General features: G+C 38.8%; 1 protein-coding gene across 2 annotated transcripts in view; it reads left to right on the forward strand.

Annotated features, from left to right (window-relative positions):
- The first annotated feature begins 251 nt into the window (after positions 1-251).
- The window catches only part of LOC108940411 (guanine nucleotide-binding protein subunit beta-4-like), a 30,537-nt gene continuing 12,160 nt past the window's right edge, over positions 252-18,628 (forward strand). The window contains exons 1-2 of one of the 2 annotated variants that reach the window (XM_018762574.2): positions 252-312; positions 11,447-11,535. The gene's annotated coding sequence lies outside the window, so the exon portion shown is untranslated. Of the gene's footprint in view, positions 313-11,369; positions 11,536-18,628 lie in introns of those variants that run through there. The other variant, XM_029248815.1, reaches the window with a different exon arrangement.

Genomic DNA, 18,628 nt, shown 5'->3' on the forward strand with positions numbered 1-18,628 from the left:
AACATCCCTATGACAACCAGTTAAAATGAAGCAGTAAAAGAAAAAAGTGCTGTCCCTTTAAGAAGCCCCCACCTGGTGCAATGTAGTTCCCCTCCGCTGACCCATTGGCTTGTTGTTTGTGGATCAGCTCTCCATTGGCTTGTTGTAGCTCCTCCCTTCTTCTGTAGTTCTCCGCCCACACTGGCACAAGGTGGGGGGGGCAGAAAGCATACACACACACACACACACACACACAGTTTGCAATACCAGCACAAAGAGACTTATTGAGAAAGCTCTGATTTCTTTAGGAAAAGAATCACCACTGAGTAAAAGGTTAGTGTTTTCTCTATTTACAGCTGTCGCTTTATATTATTTTATGTGAGGATGTGAAAAATAACCTGAAGATTAATTTTAGGCAACATGATCATGTGCAAAATGAATTGAGCACAAGTAAATGAATAATCCAGCACACTGGACAAGACAAGCATTTTTGTGACAATCAATATGGCTTTTCTGTGGTATTCTGTGGTCAGAGAATACATTTTGTGTCTGGTTTTAATTTCACCCAACAACCAGTTGTGAAATGGAAAGCATTACTGGTTAAAAAAATATATATATATTTTTACAGTCCTAATTAACAGTTTGGATGGAGGGTCCCTTAAAACAAAAGTATTACATACATTTAAATACTGATTACATATACATTTAAATCTATCAGTACTCGACATTACTTATGGTGGACATTGCTGACTTGCTTTATAATAATGTCCCATCCCTGAATAAGCAATTTAACTGAAAAGACAGATAAACTTCAATGAGTGTGGAATAAATTGTTGAAAAGGATTTTTAAAAATCCTTTAATTTAAGGATAAGAAATTATCACATTAGTTTTGGAGATCCTGCATTAATTTGATTGGTGATTCGACTGATAAAAAGTCACTGAAGCTCACCCTGAAGAGGCCTTAATAAATCAGGTATACTTATAATATGCTGGAGTGCATTAGCATTTAAAAGAGCAATTTAATATGTCTTGTTAATTCATTATTGAGTAGTTGAGTAAGTATTTGCTAATGGTTAGGTAATATTTTATTAGTTTATTCAGCATTGTGACCTTGTTGGCAAACCTGGTCAAACTGTATAGAATTGGTTTGGTAGTGCTATACTAGTATTTGTCCGCTTTGTTTACAAGTGTTGTTTTTGTTTGTTTTGAAGAGTCAAGCATTTTTATACGGTCAGCGCTGAACATTTGTCAGAGATGTATGTTGTTCTCCTAATACTTGATTATGTCCATGTTGCAGTAATGTATCAGCCTCTTTATAGTCATATGTCTATGATTATGAAGAGGCTGATATATTACTAAATATGGTAACCCCAAAGGCATTATGAATTATTGCTTTCATCTTTAAATGCCTACTTGTATGAATGGCTAAGGTTTGAAAATAAGTTTCTCTCCATATGGTTATGTCAGTCAAGCAAACAAATTACAATAATATATTGTTTAGCTCTGGCAAAGGAGCTTCAACAAAGTGTGTCCTCACACCCCTTTTGTACACAATTCTTGTACACTGCCTTTACATTCAATCCACAACATTCTGTATAAAAGCCTTTGGTGCACTAAGATCACAACACTGTTATTTTCCTTCTTCATGGATCTCGTTGCCATTTGTATGCAGTTTGACTTCATCGACACTGAATTAAGTACTTAAGATGTGTCCACACCTTGCAGTGTAAGTAATGCCTATGGTCTGAGCAGATCAGTGGGATTCCCCTGGATCTCCACATTGTACTCTGATTTCACTTCTCTTTACACTGTTGCAATGTCAGAAGCCAAAGTTCACTTTGCTGATCACAAATGAAAGCATTCTGTGTTACATTTACAGCCTGCCATTTAGAAGATGATATGTTATGCTTAAAAAGAGGTTAGATGAGATTTCCCAGGGTATGGCCGATATGTGAAATATGTGATTTGCAGCCCTGGTGGATTAGCTGCTGCCATTAATTACATCTACCACTAATTAATGTTCTCTAAATATTGTCAATAAACAATCATTAAACTATGAAATCCTCATGATCAGTATTCATAACATACACAAAAGGCAATAGGTTTTTCCCACACTCCAAAGATGTATTTCAGGTGAACTTGTGACTCTAAATCGCCTGATGTGTGTATGTGTGAGCGAATGAGTGCGTGTGATAGCCCTGCAATTGACTGGTATCTCATCCTAGTTATACCCTTTCTCACGCCTTAGGCTTCTGGGATAGGTTCCGGACCACCATTACCAGAGCCTGTATCAGGCTATATTTACCATTGAAGGAGAGATGGATGAACAAATAACCCCCTGAGAGTGATTTCATGTGATACTCACACTTCCACTTCTTTTTCATGGTCATAATAAACATGAAATGGGGAGATCTGGTAGCATAGTGGGTAGAGCTATTCCCTTTGAACCCAAAAGTTGCAGGTTCAATCCTCCTTCTGGTTGTAGTACTCTTGTGCAAGGTACTTACTCTTAATTGCTCCCATGAAATTACCTAGGTGTACAAATGGATAAATAATTGAAGGTAAACTAACAGGGGAAGCTCCTTTGGAGGAAAACATCAACTAAATGCAAAATCATTGACCTCATAAGGAATGCTGAAATTATTGTAATAAAATTCCTTCTTATTGATATAACAGATTTTGATTGATTTTGTTGAACAAAACATCAATGGTCTCATGAAGCAGCTGGTTTTACTGCCTATGATACTGTATGCGTTACACAAAACAATAATTTTAATGGGAATGATGTTTCTGTGGATAGTTGGGTGACTTTGTAATCTGAAGGTCCCTGCCTCAAAACCTAGTTGGGTTTGGTTGTAAGAAGTGTGAAGGACTTGACAAATCAGACTAATTCCCTCTAATCAATGGCAACGAGTGTGAGTTAACTGTTATCATTTGTTATCGGACAACAGATATATGGAGGCTGAATCTTACAAATCTAAAACATTAGGGCTTCTCAAGTAAGCCTTTGTGAACGACCCATTATGCATACAGTACTAGCTCCTGATCTCTGTGATATTTCTACATCCTTGACGTCAGTTGCCATTTGCAATTGTTGCCCGGGTAACGGCCAGACTCCCCTAGAGATAAGTCTGGGGGATAAAACTGCTCAGATTTTTTTTGTTCCTTTTTATCTTTAACTCCATTTCCGTGTGGTGTTTATTAGATTCTATTTAAGCATAGTATTACAAGTTCATTAAACCTGATATTTAGGTCACTTGCTGTGTGCCAGGTGTTAACTCCATTTTTTCTCGTTTGTACTAAATATATTGAGAGATACTGTATCTATTGGTGCGTTGCTTTGAAAGAAAGAGTGAATGCTACTTGTAATGTGGAATTATAGACAATCAGTGAGGTGTATTTTTTAACTATTATTTTTCATTTGTCTTCAAAGAGTGCCTAGATTTCATAATAAATACTCCCTTGCATGCATGCTTTGTTTCATATCCCTCAGCACACAACAAAACCTGTTTTAGTAAAACTGAACATTTTTACCAAAACTCTTACATTACTTATTGACTAGAATGTACACCATACACACACTGCCTGAACCGCTTGTCCCATGCGGGGTCACGGTGAACCAGAGCCTAACCTGGCAACACAGGGTGCAAGGCTGGAGGGGGAGGGGACACACCCAGGGTGGGAGTCCGCCGCAAGGCACCTCAAGTGGGACTCGAACCCCAGACCCACCAGAGAGCAAGACCTGGTCCAACTCACCACGCCCCCATACCCCCGCTAGAATGTACACTGCTCATAGCAAAAATGCAGAATATCTTCAAACATGTAATCTTATGCCTTTGTTACTTTTTCCATTTTTCATTCATGTTAGCACTGGTCAGATAACAGGACATGACAGGTAAATGCTGAGGTACAGCTGATGTGTGTTGGGAGACAAAAGCACGTTTCGTGCGGTCAGGCAGTCAGCTACAGTGTGTGCACAAGGGCTCCAGGGAGGCAAGACAATACAGGGAGCCATGGGGAGCCTCCAAAGCTATTTATAGCACATTCTCTGTCCTTTTTTTAGAAACAAAGCTATTGATGTTCTATTTTTGACTATGGCTATCTTTTTCTTTCCTTTGCTTGCCCTTTCGTTGCCAGGCAATTGATCTGAGGACGTGACTGGACTAAAGTGTGCTGCTGAATGCGCTCAGATGTAATCCAGCGGTCTGATTTATTCAAGGTACTTTTTAATGTAGGGAAATACTGAAACAGCACAAAAGATTATGCCCTGTTATAATGCTCTTCATTGGAAATCTGCTGAAGATTTTTCATTTGTCTTCAGAGATGCATGTGAAATGTACAGTTCAACTGTCTTTTCATCAGCTATGAAAATCACGATATCAGATGTTCTATGCTTGTTGTATCATGTATGGTTATTACTCTGTTTGAATAGCACAGAAAATGTGTATTTATTTATGTACTGCAACATGCATTTATCTAGCACTGTTAACTACTGTTCCCTACAAAATAAACAGCAGGAGCTTCAAGTGCCACCCACATGACAAGTTCAGGTGACACACGAGGAAAGCAGTAATGCACAGGTCGGCAACCCTTGTCTTTGCAGTGGCAGTCGGAATGACTGCTGCCATGGAGTGCATATGACTTTCTTGCAAAGTGTTCTGATTGCAAATATGTTAGATGAATCCGGTATCTAAATCAAGAGCCTTATTCTGTCAAAGGGGGCTGTTTGTTTTCATGGTAACTGTACAAATAACCAAGACAGTTTCAACAAGCAGAGTGATGTGTTTCCTAGGTAACATTTACAGTCCCAATCTGAGAGTCTATCATGAGTACAGCATACAGTAAATGAGGAAGAAATATTCCCATAACCAACTGTTTATGGCTACAAAACATGCAAAGTATAACATTATTATTTATGCCCGCAAGGTTTCCAGTCCAGTGTATCAGAGTCTTTTACATGCAGTTAATTTGGGTTATTCAGAATATTTTGATTTACTGTGTTTCCGGGTTAGGCTAAGATTCGTCGCAAGCCCGCCTGGGACAAGCAGTTTTAGCCAGTGTGTGTGTGCGTGTGTGTGTGTGTGCGTGTGTATTCTGTATTTTGCTTTTAAAAACAGATTTAAAATTAAAACAAGACTCACAAACAAATTATAAACAAATTGTCTGGTTGTTACCATGTAGAAATTTTCCTGTGGCTGTGGTGCCGCTGATGCAACATAAACTGTAACAAGCAGTCAGAGGTGTTTGCAAAAACTGGTAGTCAGTTCCACAAATGTGGTTTCATTTCATTTCCTCCAAATAAAATCGGGCATTAAATGCCAAAATAATTCAGTTCAGTATTCATCTGTTTCCTTTTATTTGGCAAATTCTATAGCTGTCAGTTATAATTATTTAAATTACATTTTTTGTTTAATGCAAATTAGTAAAGTTGCTTCAAAAGAATTTAAACAAATACAGTATGTACTCTGTATTTGTAACTGTACCACAAAATATATATTGTGCATATTTATTCAGCTTAATTAACGAAATGGATAATCATAGCATTTCTTTTTTTACTTGCAGTCGCATTTCATGTGCTGTATTTGAGCCCATGCTGAATGTAGGTCCAATTAATCAATACAAATTACTGTGACATTTCAAAATAACTTGATCTAATTATGAAAGTACAGTACAAATGAAAATAGTCATATGGCAATGACACATGCTTTAATATAATACCTAGCAATATTTCAGAATAGAAATGTTTTTGTAGCAGCCATGACACTTAAATAAACAGCTCCTTTATTTGACCTATTTAAAACAATATATTAAAGTTTTTTATTCAGAGCTGTTACTTTGAATACATTAAAGAAGTTATTGCTTTACTGTAAACATTGTTGCCTGTGTCTAATAACCCTTATGGGCTTTTCAGTACAGATTTTTGCCAAATTGAAAAGTGAAAGGCCTCTCTGTGTTAATCAAGAATTACTTCAGAGATGATACAGCTGAAATGCTCGATGATCTGATGAGGAAGTTGGATTTGTGGAAGAAATAAATCAGTTTCAGCATCCGCTGATGTGCAGCGTAGTGCCAACGCCACACTAGAGGCAGCACTCTGGAAAATAATTTCCTTTTTTCATACATATTTCCTTTTTTCACAGTTCTGTCATCTTTCGGTTTTCTCTTTATGTCATCCTTGTCTTGGATGTTGTCCAGTCACAAATCAAAATCCTTTTCATTATTACAAAAAGAACTCAAATTTGACTCTGGAGTGCATGGGTATTATTATAATTTTGTCTGGATGGTGAAAAGTTATTTTTAATATAATCCACAAAATGCTTTTATCAAACAGGTTAAGCAGTGATCTGGAAGTTTCTGTGTAAATTAAGCAAAGTTTGATGCATCTCCTCCATGTTGTTGTTAAGTGCCATCGAGTCGGTGTTGATTCATGGCGACTCTATGGATAGTTGTCCTGAAAAGCATCTGGTCTTCCGCCAAACAGCTAAGACTTTAAAGTGGGGCATCAATGGCTGTGGTGATTGTGTCGCTCCACTGCGTAGCCGCCTTCCTCTTCTATGTTGACCTTCTACTTTGCCCAGCATGATGTATTATAGATTTCTTGACAGAGCTTTGTTAGTACTGAAACAGCTGCATGTGACTCCTGCAGTAATTCCATGGGAATACCATCAATGCCAGGTACCTTCTTCTTTGACAGAGCTTTTAATGCCACTTCTACTTCTTCTCTCATCACTTGTGGTTGTTGTTCATAAGGCATGGATGGAAATGCCTGTTTCTCCGCTTGGGATTCATGGTACAGTGACATGGCGTATTCCTTCCATCTGTTCTTGAGCTCCTCTGCATCCTTGAGCATGAGTCCTTGAGCATCTTTCAGCATTTCAAGTTGAGGTTTGAAGTTCTTCTTTAATTCACATAGTTTCATGAAAGCTGACCAGGTCCTTCCCCTGATATTTTCAGATTCTGTTTTCTTCTACATTGTTGGAATACTTTTCTTTGTCCTTTCTGGCAGCGCACTGAAATCTCCGGTTGAGTTCAATCACTTCTTCTCTTTGTCCTTTCACTTTAGCCTTCCTACGTTTCTGAGCAATATTCAAGGTTTCTTCAGTCATCTATTCTGGCCTCCTTTCTTTTCATTGTCGTTGCAGGGTTCTTTCACTTGCTTCAAGCATAACCTTCTTGATGTCTTCCCATAGTTCTTCTGGTGTTCTGTCATCTGTGTCCAATGCAGCAAAATGATTTTGCAGGGTTTCTCTAAACTCTGGTGATATATTCTCAAGGTTGTATTTTACCACTTGCCTGATTGGCTTGCTCTTCTGCAACTTGAACTTGAGTTTGTATACTAGTAACTGGTGATCCGTACCATTGTCAACTTCCGGCTTTGTCTTTGTTGACGATATTGAGCTTTTCCATCGCCTACTTGTGCAAACATAGTCAATCTGATTTCTGTACAATCCATTGGCTAAGGTCCACGTGTACAGTCACCTTTTGTGTTGCTGAAAGAAAGTGTTTGAAACTAACAGATTTTTCATCTTGCAGACCTCGATCAAACATTCTCCTGCTTCGTTTCTGTTGCCAAGTCCGTATTTTCCAACCACTTGGCCTTTTTCATTTTCTCCGACCTTCGCATTGCTGTCAGTATGTCTTGTTTGCACGTTTGGTCAATTTTGGCTTGCACTTGTTTGTAGAACTGATCCGGTTCTTCTTTTTCTACATCTATTGTTGGTGCATACACCTGGATGACAGTTGTATTGATGGGTGTTCCTCGTAGACGAATAGAGATCGAACAATCACTGATTGCATTATATTTCATTACGGCCTTTGTTACCTTTTTCTTAATTATAAATGCGACTCCGTTTCTCCTTCGTTCACCATTTCCAGTATAGTATGCCATATGGTCATTGAATTCAAAGTGTCTGATGCCAGTCCATTTTAATTCACTGATGCCCAGCACATCAGTCTGCAAGCTTTCAATTTTGTTTTTTACCACAACCAATTTTCCTTCATTCATACTTCTCACATTCCATGTCCCAATGTTCAGGATTTCTTTACAGCTTCATTTCATGCACAGCAACATCAGCAGTTAAACTTCCTGAAGGCTTAGATCTAAATGTGTCATACAGGCTGGCTTTACTTTGACAAGTCATCAGTTCTTCTCCAGTAGCTTGTTAAGTGCCTTCGGACCTGAGGGGTCTCATCTTCTAGCACTATATCATGATTTAAATGACTGTTACTATCCGTAGAGTTTTTGTAGCAGGATATGGAAGTAGACTGCCAGGTCTTTCTTCCACGCAGTTAATGTTGGTGTTATTGCTGTTGTCACTGAAATGTGATCCTCCGCCGTCAACACCGACACATACTGCCGCTGCCCAGTATGTGGGTCACTGCTTTTTGTCTGACTGCTCACCATTGATCTTGCTGACAAGGTTGAACCCAAAGGAGTGTTACTCCAGTCAGTGTAGTCCTTTGGGTCACGGCAGTGCACAATCCCAACCACCATGACAAGGTGACAGCTATCGACCTAAAAGAGGAACCAATGCTTCACCTCTTTCATCTTGCCATTATTGATCGTGGTCTCACAGTGATGAGGAAAAGGCTCCCCACCTGTGCACTTTTATTCCTTCTATTAACAATTCAGGAGTTCCTCATTGAGAAACAGAATAAATAAATACAGAATTATCGAGCTGAAATGGGACCTGTCTGACACGTCACTCATTTAAAAATATTTATATAGCTTTTATAGCTACAAGTGTCAGCCTAATTAACGCTGATGTCTGTTTTTATTAAGAAATGTAGCACTCATGAACAATAATGAAATAATGTATTTCACTACAGAGAGTAAATTCCCTTCTGGTTGGGTAATGTACACCTCATATGTTTTCCCCCTCCGCATTTTGTTGTCGTGAATTACTGAGTGCTTAGGTCTTGAAACACAATGCCTATGCAGACTGGGGAGGGGTGAACACAGGTGCAAACCCATTCAGGAATACAAGTACATGCTGTGATCCACATGCTGCCTTCCACACTGGGCCCTGAATGCTAGAAGGGAGCGCTTTCCAGCCCCTGAGCAGACCATAGGCGGCGCTGTAACCAACAAGGGGAAAAGTACTCCCCAGCACTGTTAGGCTTCCTGGTGCTCATGAATAGTGTGGCATAGCAGGAATTCATACACATTGACTGAGACTGCTTGTCCCAAGTGGGGTCATGGTGAGCCAGAGCCTAACCCTGCAACACAGGGCGCAAGGCTGGAGGGGGGAGAGGACACACCTAGGGCAGGACACCAGTCTGCTGCAAGGCACCCCAAGCAGGACTGAAACCCCAGACCCACCAAGAAGCAGGCACAGGCAAAACCCACTGCACCACCACACCCCCTAGGAGGAATTCAGATAGGGTAATTCACCACCACTGGAAGGTCCTTCCACCTCACTTTCTGCATTGTTTCCAGCTTTGTGTCCACAGTGACCCAACTCCCAGGCAGAAGCATCAGTCACAGTTTACTACATTTATTTGACACTTTTCTCCAAAGCAACTTACAATTTTCTACCCATTTATATAGCTGAGCAATTTTACTGGAGCAATTTAGGGTAAGTGCATTGCTCAAGAATACTACAACAGTAGGTGAGGTTCAAACGATCAACCTTCAGATCCAAAGGTAGCAGGTCTAACTATCACAGTACCAGCTACTACTCCAAAAGCCAACAATGTACAATTGAAACAGACCATTTATGCAATTCCCTTTTTTCCACTCTGTAAGACTTTCCACTGTATATTTCCAGCACCCTATAAACTCCCATATTTGCTGGAGTTTTAAAAATTAACTTTTTGTTTCTGGCTGTTATATTTATTTAGCTGACATGTTTATCCAAAGCAACTTACAGTGTTAATATACTTGAGTGATATACCCATTCATACAGCTGGGTAACTTACTATATTTATTCAGGGGAAGTACCTTGATCAAGGGTACTACACCAAGAGCTGGTTTTCAATCCCGGTTCCTTTCATGGTATGCAGTAGCTCTAAACACTACATCACCTGCTGCTCCATTTATTAAAAGTTCAAACATTTGTAAACATGGCAGTTCGTGATGGATATCATGTAGACCAACATTAATTAAATGTATTTTCAAAGACCAATCTGGGAGCAACAGGGAGCATTAGTTAGGACTGTTCCTGAAGGTTTCTGGTTGAAATTCCTCTGCTGCTCTAGTGCCTTTGATCAAGATGCTTACCCCAATTTGATAGAGTAAGAATAGCCTGCTGTGTAAATGGGTATGCAATTGTAATGTTGATTATCCAACTTTATAAGCTAAATGCATGTTTATATTTATAACTTGAGACTCAGAAACTTAAATCCAGAAGGAATCAAACACCAAAGAAATGGTGTATGGATGAGTGACCCAGTGTAAGTAGTGTATCTAGGAGTGTAAATCACCTTGGCAAATAAGGTGTGTGGGCTGATAACACTACATAGTATCCATTGGATGTCGCTTTGGAGAAAAATAAATTTAAATGTAAATCCTACAAATGTTACGACATTCCAGTATTTGGAAAATAATATAAATATGCATTAGTGTATGTGCATATATTAAGTCTGTATTTTTAAGCCTGTTACAGTTAATAAATACTAAATCAGGTATTTTCATCGTTTATAAATAAGTATGTACTTTTATCAGAGTAGAAGTATTTATTTACTTGGTTGTGTACGTATGAAAGTTAGTAATTTTGTTTATTTATATTTCTCAATTTAACTTTTCTCAATCTGCTGCTTGATGAAGGTTACTACAGCAAGAGTGTGTGAAACGTGAAAAAAAGTTTGTCCAGAGCGCCTATATAATTTACATGTCTTTTTAAATTATTATTATTATTGGAAGGGTCTCCGAGCTCCATCCATGCACACGACCACACTCACTCTGTTGTATAGTATAGGGCTACAAACGGGATACTCCATTGCTACTACACGTGGGTTACTCCTCTTCTAATATCTGAGGGCCCCACCTCAACTTTTTTATCACTTTCAGAACCTGCACGGCCGCCACGCACAAATAAAAAGAGCTACAGAGCAAACAAATTGAACCTACGACGAGACTTGCTCACGTCCAACAAGTTGCACGTTTCCTGTTTCTCTCCTCCAGGCGGCTGCTGGGCCGTACCACTCTGTTTTAGGGGTGTTTCAACTGTTGCTGGAGCTACACTGCGCTTATGGTTGATCAGGCAAGCTCGATGTCGCCACAGAGCGAGTGTAGAAATCGTTAGTGATTAGTATAGGCAGAGTGGCAAGGGAGTGTGGTGCTGTTTGCAGTTAGAAGGAGGCATCTTTTGGTGAACACCCCTGTCGCCCGCTGTTGCCATGTTCCCGGCCGCTGTATGGGTGTGGTGTTGAGACACCGAGAGCAGCTCCGAGCGCGTGTCAGCAGCCCCTTTAAATCGCACCCGTTTTCTGCATAAAAACTGACAAAATACCTTTATATGTTAGTTTCCCTACAGTGACTATGTGTGCGATCTGAAGTGGGACACTCGAGGTCCGGACTGGAAGGCGGAGCGCAGCCTAGAAGTGCAATTCAGGTAATAAAAGTGTTTCTCTTTCTCTTTTGCCCTGGCTGTTTTGTGGACGCGCTGCTTATTTCCTGCTTGTCGTTGCGAGCGTTAAAAACAGCTCAACGTGAAATCTAGAAGTTCAGCCCTGAATTTCTAACATGGACAGATTTTTTTTTTTCTTTTTTTCTCCTTCTTCTTCTTCTTCTTCTTCTTCTTCACAAAAACAGTCCATATTTCTTCGGGATGGCTTCAATAGGTTCTGTTGATCTTCCACTAGGGCTTTAGTTTATCATGATGATATCGCTCTGCCCTGTGGATTCAATGATACCAAATGATATATGACAGTAAATATTAACAAATCTGAACAAATCATTACATTGGTTGCTCCAAATGAGGCTAAACGTGACTAAATGGTCGGGTATGTTACTGATCAACGGTTATGTTACTAATATGCTTGTAAATGGGGCTACAGAACAGTAAATTATACCAAGGACATGTGACATTTAATGTTAAAATATGATTCTATTTAACACTAAATGACGCTGAAGGGTCATCTTTGATACTTCGTGTTACTGAATGATGCTCTATGACCCTAAACGTTGTTTTCATGCATGGTGGTGCATTTTAGTAAATCTGAGCAAATGATGCTGAGAGAGTCAGACACTACATGTTTATGATACATTGTTAATTTGACTGTTAATACTTACTGTATGACCTGGTATAATATGAAATTAAAAATGTATATAATCTACTAAATGTTGTAATGTGTCATAATGACACTAAATGTTACTATATGATTTAATATTGCTTTATACTAAATGGTGCTAAATGACACCATGTAAGACTAAATGTTTCTGTACAATGTGATGCTGATTGATACTGTATAGTGTTGAATTATAATGTATGATAAAACTCCTTGGGGCCTTTCTTTATGGCTGATGTGGGCGACAAATTGGTTTTTAGATCATGCTGTTCTCGTAGATCATCAATGACAAGGATACGTTTGCAGAAAACTTGTCCGGCGTCGTGATATAAAGCATTCGTGTTGCAAGGAGCCATGCTGACGTTGGCGTCACGTAGTTTGAGAAATTTTCTTGTTTCATTTTGTGCCTGTCTTATTTGGCACTTACTTCAGTGGCAGCGCTTTAAACGGAGCAGGAGTCCGAAATCCTGCTGCTAGGAGGATGTTTATAGGGTTTCCAGCTTTACTCAAATAATGAGCTCACTACAGAGGGACAAGGCCATTTGTTTAATATAACAAATAATTTGTTCAAACAACTGCTCTCATAGCCATTTGTAATGTAAACCTGCAGGTTACAGCTGATGACTGATACCCTTTGATGACAGATACATTATGTTCCTTTGGATAGCCTGCTGCGTTTACATATTTGTTCTGTGTCTTCCTTGTAATAACACTATGAAGGATATTTGAAAACAAAAAAGCCCCTCTACCTCTCCCAGTGAAGTGTGTTGAATGGTGTGATTTGGTTTACTCCCCCCCGCCTTTAAAAGCAGTTTTCTGTTACATGACACGTTGCTGCTTATATTTGATGTTGATTCAAAGATCCTCAAAATGTGACTTCTTGCCTTGGCAGGGTTGTTTTTTTTTTTTTTTGTAATAGGTAAGTTGTATGTGGGGACAGCTGGTAGTGTAGTGGTTGGAGCTGTTGGCTTTGGATCCAAAGGTCACAGGCTCGAATCTAAATTGTTCATTGTGGTCTGTACATGTCATTTTAAATGTTATGAGTCCACCCCGATTTAGCTTTGTACCATTAAGGTACTCTTGGTTCATCAAGGAGTTTTCTGAGTTCTTTTCTTTTGTTCTCCTCCTTCCTATTATGCAGGAGGATGTTTTAGTGTTCAGATGAGGATAAACTTTTTCTCGTAAAGCTGTTACTCGTTTTTGACATCTGTGTGTATATCTTGTATCAGTCAAATATTTGAGTTCACCTGCTGAAACTTGATGACTAAATGCCTTCTATTTATGAAGTGGTTATTAAACAGAGGGTGACTATTTTTGAGCAGTCTGAGATATTATCAGGTATGTAATTAAAGTATCAAAAACTGAACATTCCAAGGCTTATGTGCTTATTACTTTGTGAAAATTTCCACTCTGTTATACTTACAATTAAACAGGTATCTTTATAAATCTAAAATACTCTAAATGAGGAATGCCCTTTTTGCGCCATATGACTTTTGAGAATAAATCTTACAAACGGGTGTTCAGTCTCTCAAAAGTGAAAACAGAAAAGAATAAAATTGGTACTTGTAGCCATAACATCTGTTACTATGATTACATATGTAAGTTTATCAAGTGCATTTTGTATGGTACAATAAAAAGATTCCAGACCCTGAAAGCTGTACTAGTCAAAATAAGGCAAACTTGTGATCAAGAATGTAAAATGGTTTTAATGAAGGAAATGTCCCAATATGAATTGATTTCATTATTTACCAGGAATGGGGTAAGTGTGGTAGTTAGAGCTTCTGCCTTTGGACCCAGAGGTTACAGGTTCAAATCCCACCTAGAGCTGTAGTACCCTTGAAAGGTACTTACCCTAAATTGTTGGAGTAAAATTACCCAACTGTATAAATGTAGGTAACATTGTAAGTCACATTTTGGAGAAAAGTGTCAGCTAAATATGTAAACATAGTGCGAGATGGTTTGAAGACATCACTTTTGGACAAAAGGGTCTGCTAAATGAATAAAAGTAAGATGTGATTTGGATGTCATCCAATGTCTTTCATTTTGCATATATCAGCAAATGCTTTAATTTTCACCTGTAGTGTGTAAGATCATGATTTTAATTTGAAGGCTATTCTTTAAACATCATGGGTAATCAGAACTTCTGAGAATTCAGTTCAGTACAACTATAACTGTTTGCCTCAATCTGCAAACAGGACTGGTTTTGAAAAGAGCCTTGGTCAGGTTTTTAGTTGTATTATCAAGGTCATTTCCCCCCCCCTCCCAACTGGAAATTTAAGGCTGTGGTGGTCCCTGGTTGCAGGAAGTACACCATTTGGGGTGAGGTAGGATACGCTCTGGTTCAGGATCTCTTACACACAGTCACATACTAAAACCAGTTCAATCACTTGCTCACGTGAACTGTCTGACTTTGCCTTGTGGGAGAAAACGCAAGGAACTTGCAGTCATCCTTGTCACATTAAATAAAATGAAGGGTTGAAATTTATTCATTTAGCTAATGTTTTTCTCCAAAGCAACTTGAAACATTACCTACAACTAGTAACAAATTTTATACAGCTGAGCAATTTAAGATAAGGGTATTGTACCTGGAGGAGGGGTTCAAACCTGCAACCTTTGGGTCCAAAACTAGCAACACTAACCACTACACTACCACTCACTCCCATATGGTCTCTATGGTGTGTGCTGTTACCTTCAACATACATTTTTTTTTTTTTTTTTTTTCTCTCTCCTCCCCCATGAGGTGGTGTTCTCTGGATCAGAAATTTAATACCATACATTAGTTCTGTCAGTGTGTTCAATAAATTAAATTTCCTAAGCTATCCATCCCCTCTATCTCAATGCAGTTGTATAATATGAATTTAAACATGAGCCTTAATACATAAATGTTGGTAGAAGAACCAAATTGCTGGAAATGAAAAATGTCTGAATGAAACCATCTTCATTTGTCTTAATTAGTTCATTAAACCATAATAATGGGCAACAGACAGTCTCATAGTTAGCATTGCCACTTTCCAGTCAAAAGGCCTTGGGTTTCACGCCTGCTCTAGTATCCTTGACTAAGATACACACCCTGAAATACCACAGTAACAAATCTGGGTTATATAAATTAATCATTGTAAAAAACCAAATGCAACAAACCTAACTCCTTAATTCACCTTCGACAGGCACCAGCTAAACAGAAGTTCAGTAAAACCATGAGACCTTTTAAGTAAGTCTGTGCTAAGTTGGCATCAGTTAGTCTCCTTTTTTTTTTTAAAATTTAAAAAAAATACTCCTAGACTGTGTTTAGGGGTCTCCCTTCTCCAAAGTAACTTACAATGTTAAGGTTATTGCAACTATTTTTTTGCACAACTTGATGATTTATTTTTGTACTGGAGCAATTTTAGGCCATCTTCATGGGTAAGGGGTCCAACAGCAGGAAACGAGATTTGAACCTGGGTCCTTCAAGTCTCATGGAGGCTGTTAAGTGCTGTCGAGTCAATGATGGCACTTGGTGACTACGTATACGTGATGTGGACAGCATTCGGTATGTGGACTGGCAGGGTGTCTGTTGGTGTTCTGAGGGTGATGACCACCAGTGTTAAGGTCATATTTTCATGAATTGCCCCAGAGATGGCCTCCCAGGCAGGGTGTGGAACTTGTGTAAGTCTTGTTTTGCTCTCCCTGCTTTTTTTGCTTCCTGTTTTCAGAATAGGGATTGCAGCAGAAGATCCTTCAGCTTGCAGTGGAATCAGAAGATTCTAGAAAACAAAAGCTGTGCCTTGCAGGAGGAAGGTCACTTCCTTCTCTCTTTATTGGGGAGGGAAGGGTGGTGGGCTCATTTAAAATGCTGAACCTGGCAGTTTGTAGTATTTTGCTGTGGTCCCACCATAGCCCTGCCTCTGTGGCATAAATGATGAAGCCTTTGGGTTACATGGATGGCAGTGCAGGTAGATGTATGCTCATGAAGTTCTGCAACCCAGCAGGTGCTCAACTGTTTGTTTGTTGTGTGTTTTTTTTTTTTTTTTTTTTTTTAAAAATAGTCGATTACTCAGTGTTTGAATAGTCTTGCAAGAACGCGGTTTGATAAAATTGATATTCTCTGCTTTAAAGAAACAGGTGGAGTCAGGATTAGAGCTACTGGCCTTGGAGTACCGGGATTGGAATGCCATCTCGTGCTGTAGTGCCCTTGATCAACATACTTACCCTGAGTGGATATAGTAAAAAGCACCCTGCTGTACAAATGGGTTGACAGAAGTATATTAACAATAGAATTTGCTTGGTGTGAAAAGCATAAGCTAAATAAATACCATTCAATGTTAATCACCATACAGTATTTATTGTAAATTAATGGCATACTATGGTATAATAACAGCAAAACACAGTATGCTTACTGTTGTAGAATGAATCTTGTTTTACATGCTAACAGTGCTCAGCATTTATACAATTCCCCCCCCCAACACCCTTGAATGGTTAAGTATGACTTGTACAAACATTATTTTGTGTGTGTGTGTGTTTTGTTTATAGAGTCTTATGGAGTGTGCAAACATCTTTTATTCTAAACACTTCAGCACACTTAGATTTTGAAATAACTGAAATTTACAAGTAATTTTATTTACTCGGAGTACTTGGTGTTGTATGGTTAACTATGCTGCAAATTGCTTTGGACAAAAGCGTCTCTTACAATATGAAAGAAGAAATTATTAAATGTGATGTTCTGACTCACCTAGTATACATCTAAAAGCATGACCCTTCACTTTTTGTTGAACTGATTTTTTTGTGGTGTCAATTCCATAAAACCATAGGCCTTGGGTCTCAAATGAAAGTCATGTGCCTTTATTACAAAGACAAGGTTTAGAGGCCTTTTTGAACTGAATTTCCCAGCAACAGCACTGGAGATTTTTTTTTTTTTTTTTTTTTTTCCTCCCCCCCCCTCCTGCTCCATTGCCTTATAGCGTATTCTCTACTCATTTGTTTTCAATGTCGTTATCATCCTTCATTGTGTACCATTGTTCATATTGATACTGCTGCATATGAAGCATTCAGAGGAAACCTGTGGGGAGAGCTGCTATGAAAATATAAAATGAATTGAATATTGCTGTTAATGCTTTCACTATTTAGCCTGTTGTCTCAATGGTGATGACATAATACAAAATGATGTTTGTGGGGGGTAGGACTGTTTCACCAGCTGCATTTTATTAATTTCAACCATGCTTTCCTCATGTTACAAAGTGTTCTGAAATTTTTATGAAAAAGAGGGGGGAAAAAAAAACATGACCTGTCTTTCCACATCCAGCTGTTGACAGTAATATGCACCTAAACAGACCAGGAATGTGAGACTGGATTAATTCAGTTGGGTTCCACCATGCTTATAGCTTGTCTGTCATGTAAAGGTTGGTTATCAATAGCAAGGCAGTCAACACAGTACAGATTCATGGAATAAATTGGTCAACAGTCTATACTGAATAAGTGTTTTTCAAAAAAAAATTGTCCATTTAAAATGGATTTTAATGTGGCACTAAGTAAATAAATGTTAAAACAATTCACTGCAAGACTTATTTTACTATGGCTGTATCCAAGACTTTTACGAAATGTACCAAGTTTAAAAAAAAAAAAAAAAAAAAAAAATGTAATAACCCTTGCTGCCATAGACCACTGATTCTTGTGTAGCTCTTGACTTTGGAAACTCAAAAAAACTGATCTGGCAATAGCACAAGGGATTGTGATATCACAAAGGAAGGCCTGGCCATGAAGAGGTTTTTCATGATTATGTAAGCTCTTGTCAAAAAGATGACTTACTGCTTTTTTTTTTTTTTTTTTTTTTTTCTCTCCTCCCAACCTCATTCAGAGTATCTGTAGATGTACATAGCAGTTTGATACCAGTTTCCTGTATGTTTTATTGCTCTGCTAGGATCTGGGGCAAAGCGAGACTCGTTGCGGTCAGCTGGCCGGAGGTGGTAATGCTTTGCCCTGCAAAGCGGTGCCAAGCCGTGCCGCTACACACTCAACGCCCTCAACAAAGAACAACAAACACAGACCCCAGCTTTGTACCCCCGCTGCCTCTCCATAGTAGACTGGCATAACCTTGTGTTGCTAACACTGCCGAATGGGTCGGCACTTCTGAAACATTCTTTGGGGAATCCATTGGTGTACATATTTATTTTATCCATATAAATTCTAGAGTGAATAGTAGAAGAATTTTGGCCTCTATGCTCACATTCTTCTGCATTAAGCAGAGCGTATTCCTTCTATTGGGTAATGTCCACATTTTAAGTCTCACACCTTTTAGCTCCTCAGAGAAGTTACAAGCTAGAGGGGATTTAAAATTGGGATTTATTTTATTTTCTCAGTGATTGTTTCCTTGTTCCGTTCTGGTGCTGCACAGATTGATATGCACTTTGGAACAAGGAAGTACAAGTGTTTCGCCATTTACCACTG

The sequence above is a fragment of the Scleropages formosus genome, chromosome 2 (assembly GCF_900964775.1).
Source record: "Scleropages formosus chromosome 2, fSclFor1.1, whole genome shotgun sequence".
Lineage (NCBI taxonomy): Eukaryota > Metazoa > Chordata > Actinopteri > Osteoglossiformes > Osteoglossidae > Scleropages > Scleropages formosus.